Source organism: Opisthocomus hoazin, chromosome 1 (assembly GCF_030867145.1).
Source record: "Opisthocomus hoazin isolate bOpiHoa1 chromosome 1, bOpiHoa1.hap1, whole genome shotgun sequence".
Classification (NCBI taxonomy): Eukaryota; Metazoa; Chordata; class Aves; order Opisthocomiformes; family Opisthocomidae; genus Opisthocomus; species Opisthocomus hoazin.
Genome location: NC_134414.1, coordinates 100,424,754 through 100,433,836, shown reverse-complemented (window position 1 = coordinate 100,433,836; position 9,083 = coordinate 100,424,754). Strand labels below are relative to the sequence as shown.

At 65.4% G+C, this 9,083-nt stretch overlaps 1 protein-coding gene across 6 annotated transcripts in view; it reads left to right on the top strand.

The window, feature by feature from the left end:
• Nucleotides 1-1,577: 1,577 nt before the first annotated feature.
• The window catches only part of BCOR (BCL6 corepressor), a 57,804-nt gene continuing 50,298 nt past the window's right edge, over nt 1,578-9,083 (top strand). For 5 of the 6 annotated variants that reach the window (XM_075430700.1, XM_075430684.1, XM_075430709.1 and 2 more), the window contains exon 1: nt 1,741-2,230. The gene's annotated coding sequence lies outside the window, so the exon portion shown is untranslated. Of the gene's footprint in view, nt 1,639-1,740; nt 2,231-9,083 lie in introns of those variants that run through there. The other variant, XM_075430658.1, reaches the window with a different exon arrangement.

Below are 9,083 nucleotides of genomic sequence, written 5' to 3'. Positions count from 1 at the left end.
CGAGCGCAGCTTCTGCAGCTCGGCAGCGTCTCGGCAGCCTTTTCTCGCAGGGTCTTGGACGCGGAGATTAAAAATCCCCTCCCCCCCCCCCCCCCCGTCCGCCCCGGCGTTAATCGCCCGGCGTTTGGCTGGCAGCGGCTCCCACCCGGGGCGGCGGCAGCGCCGGGGGGTGGCGAAACTCCCGCTTCCCCGGTGCGGGGGAGCTGCGGGGGGCCCTGAGGACGCCCCGGGACCCTCCGCGCCGCCGAGCTCGGCGGGACCGAGCCTGGGGAGCTATCGGCGGGGGAATGGGCGTTTGCGAACGTGAAATTTACGAGCCGGGCTCGCCGAGCCAAAAAGTTGCCTTGCCAAAGTAAATAGATGCAGCCGCTAACTACCAACCCGGAGATTAAAGGGCTCCTCAGCCCGGGCAGAAATCTGAAAAGCAGCCGTGGAAATGCCAGCGAGGGAACCGGGCGCTGCGGCCGTCACCCCGCCCCGGGCTGCCACACCGCTCACAGGCGGTGAGACCCGCCTGAAGGGGCTGCCAAAGCCGGATCAGGCGAAAACGAGCTTTAATTAGCCCCCCCCTCCCCCCCCGCAATGCAGACGTTGACAAACGAGTGGCTTTTTTAATGTGTTTTTTTTTTTTTCCATCCTGGTTCAGAGCTCGGAGAAAGGGACCGGCACGGTTGGGGAAGTGGGAATCAGCGCGGCCGAGCCGCGGACCACGCGAAGTTGGGGGGGGGAGACACACGGACGGACCCCGGGGAGCCCCGGGGCCGGGCGGGGAAACCCCCTCCACGGGCGGGGAGGCTGCGAGCGAGAGGATCCGTGACCCGAGCGTGGAGGTCGGGAGGGCTGCGAGCCCCCCGGCGGGTGGTGGGGCGGCGGGAATGCCTGTGCGCGACGGGGGGGAGGGGGGGTACACCACGGACCCGGGGCCGCCCGGTCTGGGGGAGGGGGCGCGGGCTGCACCGCCGGGGGGGGGTCCCGGGGGGGAGCGGGGCGGAGGGGCGGGGGGACCGGGGTGCGGCGGGGTGGGGGGCGGCAGCACGGCGCGACCCCGGCGGAGCCCCTCAGCGATGTCTGGCAGCGCTGCCGCCGCCGGGGTTTTGACAGCTTGGCGGAGCGGAGTGAGCGGAGCTTTATGGTAATTGCGGTTCTCCACTGGCCTTCTGGGTAGCGAGAGAGGGGAGTATCGGCGGGGGGGGGTGTGTGTGGGGGGGCGGCTTCCCTCTCCCCGCCGGTCGGGGAGCGCGGGGTGCCCCCCCGGGGAGCCGCAGCTTGGCAGCGAGCTGTGCCGACCGGGGGGGGGGGGGGGAGCGGGCGAGGCGAGGGGCCGGCGGCGCGGCGAGGGGGGGCAAATCAATTAGTCAGGGCACGGAGGGGGGGGGTGTGTGCAGCGGGGCGAGCCCTGCCTGGGCAGGGAAACGCAGCCAGGGGAGGGGGGAAACTCGCCGAGGGAAAAAGCGGTGGCGGCGGCGCTGGTGCCGCTGCTGCTGGCGGCGGTTCCCTCGGTGCAGCGCCTGCCCGGGGGGAGGGGAAGGGAGGGGAGGCGGCGGCTGGAGGAGGAGGAGGAGGAGGAGGGAGAGAGGGAGGGGGGATGCGAGGGGAGCGCAGCGTGCAGCAGACGGAGCCCGGTCTCCCAGCGGCAAGGTGAGGAAGAGCGGCTTTCCCGGCGGACTAAAGAGGGGAGGGGGGGTGGGGGGGGGGAAGAGGAAGAAAAAGAGAGAGAGAGAGAGGAGGAGAAGAGGAGGAGGAGAATTAAATCCCCAGCCACACACACACACAAAGCCGCGGCGGCCAGGGCACGGGAGACGGCGGCGCGGGCGAGATGTGGGGAGCGGCGCGCTCGCCAGCGCAGGAACTTCGCCCGGAGCAAGCCAGCAACATGGCGCTGCCAAACCAGAGCCGGCAGCCGGAATGAGCATCGCGGGCTGCCGCTCCCGCTCCCGCCGCTGAGCCCAGCCGAGACGAGGAGCGGAGCCCTTCCCGCGGGCACCTGCCCCGTCGGCGCAGGCGGCGGCCGCGCTCCCCCCCCCCCCCTCCCCGCAGCTGCCTGCCTTCCCGCACCCCTTCCCCAGCCCGCCCGCGCCGGGGCAAGCCGCGGCACACGCACCCACAGAGAGGGGGAGGGCGACCGGGAAACTTTTTGTCGCCTCCCCACGCCCCCGACGGGGCTGCCCTTCCCGGGAGAGCGGCGGGGCGAGGCGACGGTGCGGGGACCCGCGGCGCGGACGGCGGGAAGGTCAGTGCTCCGCTCCGCGAACGGCTCCCGTGCGGGAACCCCGCCGCCGGGTCCGGCCGCGACGGGGCGGCCGCGGGGAGGGCAGCCCGGCGGCGGCGGCCGAAAGTTACGGGGAGAGGGGGTCTCCCGGGGGGGGAAGAGGGGTCTCCCGGCGAGGCTCCGGGGCTGCGGCGGCGGAGGGGAAGTTTGGAGGCAGTTAGTTGCTGGTGAAGATGCCTGTTCGGGGGGGGGGGGGGGGGGGGGGGGGGAGCTGCCGGTCGCGCTGTCGGCTCCGGTGCGTCTATGTGTGTGTGTCGGGGGGGGGGGGGGTAGTGGCGGTGTTCCCGTCGTCTCGCACCTCGCGACCGGGAAGGCGCCCGGTCAGCGGCGGTGCGGGGCTCCCCGGGGGAGGACGGGGGGGAACGAGGAGCGGCGGTGCCCGCCGAGAGCAGCGGGGCGGCCCGGGGGCGGCGGGCAGGTGAGCGGCGGGGACAGCCCGCCGCCGGCCGCCTTCCTCTCGCCGGGAGAGCCCGGGGCGCCGCTCCCCCCCTCCCCCGACACCCCCCCCCCCCCGGTTCCCTCCGCCCCGTCGGGGCGGGCGCCGCGGCGCACGTGGGGCAGGGCGGCCCGGGGCTTTCCCCTGCGCGGAGCCGCGCTGGCGGGAGGTCCGGCGCGACGCGGAAGTTCAGCCGGCCCGAAAACGGAGTTGGGAGTTGGGAGAGCGGGCCGGAGGGAGGCCCGGGGCTTGCCGTCGGGGGGGGGGAGCCGGCCGGGCGGGGGGGCGGCGGGGGCCGCTTTGTGGAGCCGGGGCCGAGCGGGGCGGCTCTGCGCGGCAGATGAGGCGCGCATTTGATGTTCGCGGAGCGAGTCCGGGGGCGAGGGCTGCCGAGCGTTCGCGTTCCTCTTTCTTTCTCGCTCTCAGTGTGTGTGTTGTGTGGTTTTTCTCCCCCCCGCGCCTCGTTTCCGCGATGTCTGTCGGATCCCGAGCTTGGCGATCGCGGAGGGGGGGGGGGCGGAGAGCACCTCCCCCCCTCGGCAAATAGAAAAAAAGAAATAAGCCCCGACTGAAGCGAGCGGTGTTAAACTGGACAAAGTGTGGTGGGGACTGGGCTTTAATGGTATCGCCTCGGAGCTCCTCGCAGCGTTAATTCCCACTAATGAATCTTTTCCAGAAAGTCCGTTCATTGCTTTCATCTGCTCTTTGGAGCCTGCAGCTTTTGTATTCGTGTCTGTATTAAAAAAAGCGGGGGGGGGGGGGCGGGGGGAGCCGAGCCCGCACCACGTAGCCCCGTAGCAAAGCCCGGATTTTCCAAAGGTTTCTATAACTTTTTTTTTTTTTTAATATATTTTTTCCCGCCCCCTCTCCGTGGCCCTACCGCGGGAGAGCCGTGCCCCGCCGGGGCCGCTTGGGAACAAAGCTGGGAGGCGAGAGCGGGAGATGCGGGGGTCCCGTGTGTCGTCCCCCCCCCCCCCCCCCGGGCAGAGCCGACGGCTCCGCGCGCCCGGGGTCGCAGCCTCCCGCGCTGCGCCCTCCCCTCCCGCGCTTCTTCCGCAGCTTCGCCTCCGCACCGCTGCCTCCGGCCGCCGCTCTCCCCGGCTTTCCGTCCCGAGAACGCCGGTGCTTGCCTGCCCGCCGCCCACCGATTCGTTCCCTTTCGGTTCTGCACTCGGAGCCGCTGGGGTGGTTTCTGTTCCCCCCCCCCTTCTTTTTTTCTTCCCGAGAGGTAGCCGGCGCAGCGCTCGCCCTAATTGCTTTTAGGAGGATTAGGAGCAAATTCCTCTCCCCCTCCCGCCACCCTCCCCCCCCCCCCCCCCGGTTGCCTCGCGCGCCGGGGTTGCAGTTTATCCCCGGTGCAGTTCTTTGAATTGCTGTCACAAATAGGTGACTCAGAGTTAATTAGGAAGTATGCACCGGATCAATGGGCTGCACAGCTCATTAGTTATTCCCCAGCCTTTTGCAGCGTTGGACCTCCGCTCCTCGCCCCGTAGCCAGCTCTTTAATACGCAGCCCGTAGGACGGGCAGGGACCGGGGGTGGGGGGGGGCTGGGTGCGAAGGGGCGTGATGAAGACGGACATTGAAGTTTCCAAGGTTGGGGAGGTTGCGTGTGGACGGGCGGCCGGGTCACCTCTTGTTGCCCCCCCCGTGGTATCAACCCGGCCTCCCCGCCCGGGCGTGGAGGGCGCCGTCCGCCCCGAGGTCGGAGGGACGAGCCCGGATTGTTACCAAAAACAAACAGGCACAAAAAAAAAAAAAAAAAAAAAAAAGAGTGTGTGTGTGTTTATTGGAGCGTACGCTGAGAGAGCAGACAAAATCTCATTGTCAGGCATGAAGGTGGGCTGTGTGGAAGGCTATAATATACCGGGGAGGATTGTATCGTGTCACTTTTCTGTTCTTCGCCATTTCTAAGGTGAGTGGCGGAGGCTGAGGGGACCGGGCAGGGGCTTCTCCTGGTATTGTTTGTCCGTCTGTGATAGATCGGTCTAGACAGCCGCTCAGGCTCCCTGCGAGCTCAGGAACCGGAGCCTGAAAGGGGAGAGTGGGGGGGTCGGGGAGGAAAAGGTCACCGCGATATTTTTCCCTTCTTTTTCCTTTTTTTCTTTTTTCCCTTTTTTTTTCTTTTTTTTTTTCCTCGCCCCGTGGCGATGGTTGTTAACCCTTAAAGCCGAGAGGGGATCGGGGCTGGCTGCTCCGGCCTGGACGGATGCGGGAGCAAGCAGCGGCCGCAGGGATGCTGCTGGAGCGGGGGGGTTGCCTGGGGCCCCTGGTGCTGCCCCGTCCGTCTAATCGCTGTGCAAGAGCCATTTCCCACAACAGGAAAAGAGTTCAGGAGGCGAGCGTCGCGCTGGTTTCATTCCCAGGAGTTTCCCTCTCTCTGGAAACTCCAGAGGAGAGCTTGAGCCGGGATTGGTGCAGCCGTGGGGCTCGGCAGGACCCCGGGGTGGCCGGAGAGCGAGCCCCGACGGCGGGAGGGAGATCTCTGGCGGCTCTCTGCTTCCCCTGGCCCCCCCCCCCCGTGCCCCCCAGTCCCGCGGGTGGCAGTGGGAACCCGCGGCGGAGGTTCCCGGCCCCGTGGCGGGGGGACATACGACACACACGAGTTCGGGGCTTTCGGGAGCCCACGGGGCCACGCACCACGTCGTGGAACGCAAGGGCGGGAGGCGAGCGGGGTCTGGGTCGTGGCCGGGGGTTGCGTGCGGCCCCGGCGTGGCGCGTGCGCTGCCTTTTGTACTGAGACGTCCTCGGGTGGACGAGATGCTGCTGGTCGTGGCGTGCGAGCCTGGGCGGTGCAGATTAAAAGCAGCGAAGGCTTTGGAGCGGCAGATAAAAGCTGGTTTTGTTTGGATTCGCCTGCAGCGCAGACCATTCCCATCCTCTTTGTCTGAGCCCCGGTTCCGGGCGCTCCAGCCTGATTGGAAATGCTCCCGAGCAGCCCGCGCAGCCAGGGCAGCAGGCAGCTCAGCGCTTATTTACACGTCACGTCTAAATACATCTCTAATTAGATAGAAGCAATGCCGGAAATGGCAGATTTGTTGCATATCTAATAGGACCAGCGCAAACAGACTCAGCAGGGTTTCCCTCTCTTCCATCCCCCCCCACCCCCCCCCCAAAAAAAAGACCAGAAACACCGAGCTAGTAATCCGAGACGGAGCAGCGCTGGCTTCTCCCGTCTGAGCCCATTATGAACCGCAGTGGCTAATGTCTCTATTCTAATATTTAAGCAATACTTGGACGTGTGAACTGAATGCCCAAATATGGACTGGGTCTTGAAACAATACTGTGCCTTGGCTTTATTCCTGCGCTGGTGGACAATCCAGGCTCCGTGTCACGCACGTATCTGCCTTGACCGGGATGCGCCTGGAGGCTGCAGCTTCTCGGGCAGTTCGAAACCCTCATCCCTTCTCCTCCTCTTCCCCCACCCCGTGGTATTTCACTTTTCTTATGGCTGATGAAGCAGCCGGGGTCCCCTAGCAGGGATGCCAAAGGCAGGGCGGCGGAGCTGCGGGGGCTCCGGTCCAGTCCGCGCAAGCAAACTTTGTGGGTCTGTGCAGCTGCGAGACCACACAAAGTTGTTGACGTGCTTTTGGGTCTCCGTTTGCGGAGAAAATGGACTCAGGCCACCGCAGCCCAAAATAATGAGTGCTCCGCATACCAAAGCAGCCCTAGCAATCTGCGGCTGTCGTTTAAAAGGTCTCTCAACTTTGACCGGCGAGTGGCCCCTGCAGAGACGGGCAGAAGGCCTGCTGCAGCTCGGGTGCTGGCTCTCGCAGCCGCGCTGCCCTCGGAGCGAGCGTGGCTCTGGGTAAACATGGCGCCCGGCGCGGAGGAGGAGCGGGCTCTGGTTGCCACGCGTCCCGATGAAGGCGCGGGCTCGTGCTGGGACTCCGCGGCGTGGCTGGGCTGCGCAGGTGGTACGCGATGCGCTGTCCTTCTCCCGCCGGACACCGCGATAGGTCACGTTTTAGTGCGGGCTTAGAGAGAGTGTGGCGTGAAGCCGAGTTTGATGCTTCCTCCTCAGGCTGGTGTGGCGTTAGAACGACTGATGGGCAGGGCGGGCTTGCTCCCCTCTTCCTTGGTTTGGCAGTAGCCCGAGCGGCGGAGTGTGGCCGGCCGGCTGCGGAGAGCCGGGCTATAGCCCGCTGTGCCGAGGGCCGAGCGGCCCTGCTGGCTGCGTGCTGTGCGTGCAGGCGGCAGCAGGGAGGCCCGGGCTGCAGGCAGGGGGAGTTCCCCCGGCCCCGAGCCGCTCCCGCTAATCCTCCCGTCCTTCCAGGAAACGGGCCGGCGGCGCTCGCCGCTCCGCAGACGCCTTCTGAGCCGAGCCACTTGGGTCCCGAGGCTGCGGCGGGCAGGGCCTCCCCCGGGCCCGTCGTGGGGGTTTCTGCGGAGCGGGCGGCGCTCCTTCGAGCAGCCGAGCAGGGGACGGAAAGGAGGAGGCCAAGAACTCGCTGCAAATGTGGATTAGGAAAGTTCTGCTGCTTTCCAGCAGGGAGTTCATTTTTCCTTGTTTGCTGACAGCATTTCTTGCCGAAGCGGAGATTTTTTTTTCCCCCTCCCCTCTCTCCACCGCTGGAACAAAGTCTCGCGAAGCGAGCGCGCGCTTCGGTACCTGCCCGCCTGTTTTCCTCAGCTGTTCCCGGAGTTATCTGGGACTCTCCAGATAACTGCTACCTCGCACCCTCCAAACTTCCCTCGCGAGCTCACAGATTTCGGTGTGCCGTGTGATCAGACATGCGAGAAGTCCGCTGAGAAGACCCTGACAGCATGAAATATAATTTGCGATCTGAAGACAGTTTCCAGTATAATCTCATTATGCACCGCAGACTCCCGGTGTTATTTTGTAGAAGGCGGACAATGATCAATTCACATTGACCTGGGCGGGGCGAGCTTTTAGATGGTAATTGCCATATTGATTTGCATGCAAAAAGAAGACCTGCTAAAATTAAAGACCGGAAGCTAAATTAAACTAATTTTATTGTCTAGGTGCAAACTGAAAGACTTGCTAAAGTCTAGGGTAGACTCGGAAAGGCTACGAAATTCGGAGAAAAATTATTCTGCGTCCCGATCGCTCCGGAAAAGGGGATCTACATGACGGAGAGCGGGGCTGCAAAGACCCCATTGTGAGCGGAGGCACACAGGCTGGGGCTGCTCCGTGAAAGCCCCGGCTCCCTAAACAATCGGGGAATAAAATATCTTCTCTGTCCAATGAAAACCTCGGCCTGAATGTTGGGATGTCGTGCGAAGGAAAACAAAGCTTTATTTGGATAAGACAATTAAAGTGGAAAGCGCAGAATCCGCCAGCCGCACTGGGAACGGCTCGTATAAAGAGCTGTGTGTGTTCAATGGAGCGCTGGGGAAAGGGGGAGGCTTGGGGCTGCGCTCGGCGCCGAGCCGGCACCGGGAGAGCCTGGCATTGTGCTTCCTCTGCCTGCTTCCCTCGGCCAGGAGGGGTGAGAGCGCTCCGGCCCAAAAGCCCTCTCCTTCCCGCCACTCTCGAGGCAGTCTCCTGCGGCCGGGAGCGGGCTGGTTCCCCGTGCACCTCTGCTTCAGCTGGGGCAGCTCTTGCTCTTACCCCAGGTGTTCCTGTGCCGCTGGGGAGTACCTCACCTCGGGGCCCCGTGCGTCTTTCGGCATTTGCGCGTTACGAAACACTTGGGCCCGTATCCTCGGTTGTGAAAGTCACGTCTCCTCCTCCTGCGCGGGAGCGTCAGCAGAGCAGCGCCCGGTGCAGTTGCGTAGCGGAGAGCGGGGCGCCCGTGCAGGGGGCCCCACGCCACGGGCAGCCCGACGGCCGTCCTTGCGTGGACCAGGCGCCACGGGACTGTGGGTCCCTCGCCCGCCGCTGCGTTTGCCCCGCGGTCCCCGGGCGTGGAGCGGCACTGCAGTCGGGGGGGGGGGGGGGGGGGGGTGTCTCCTTCAGGGGGTGGGAGAGCGTTCCGGGGGCTCGTTCAGCTGCAGCTTGGGTATGGCGTTGGCGCGTGGTGGCAGGCAGGGATGGAGAAGCGGAATCGAAGCTGGAAGGGCATATTCTCGGCCCTTCTTGAAATTCACAGAGAACTCGCTAATGGCATGAGAAGGGGTGGGCTGAGCTCCTCTGCTTTCCAAGTGTAAATTCCCTCCCCGAGCCAAACTTTCCTCCACGTGAAAGCTCCTGGCTATGGAGAGATCCTGCGGGGATCCCTGATCTCGAGCAGTCCCCTTTGCTCCCACGCCCCGGCGTGCCGCGTTGTGCTCTAAGGCTCTCCGGCTTGCCCGCAGCAGTAGGAGCCGGGCGCTGGGGGAAAGCCCTTCCCGCGGGCTGCGGCCCCCCTGGCTCGCCTTGCTCTGGCCTGCCGCGCTCCCCGCGCGGTGTTTTCCTTTCCTCCCGTTTCAGTAGT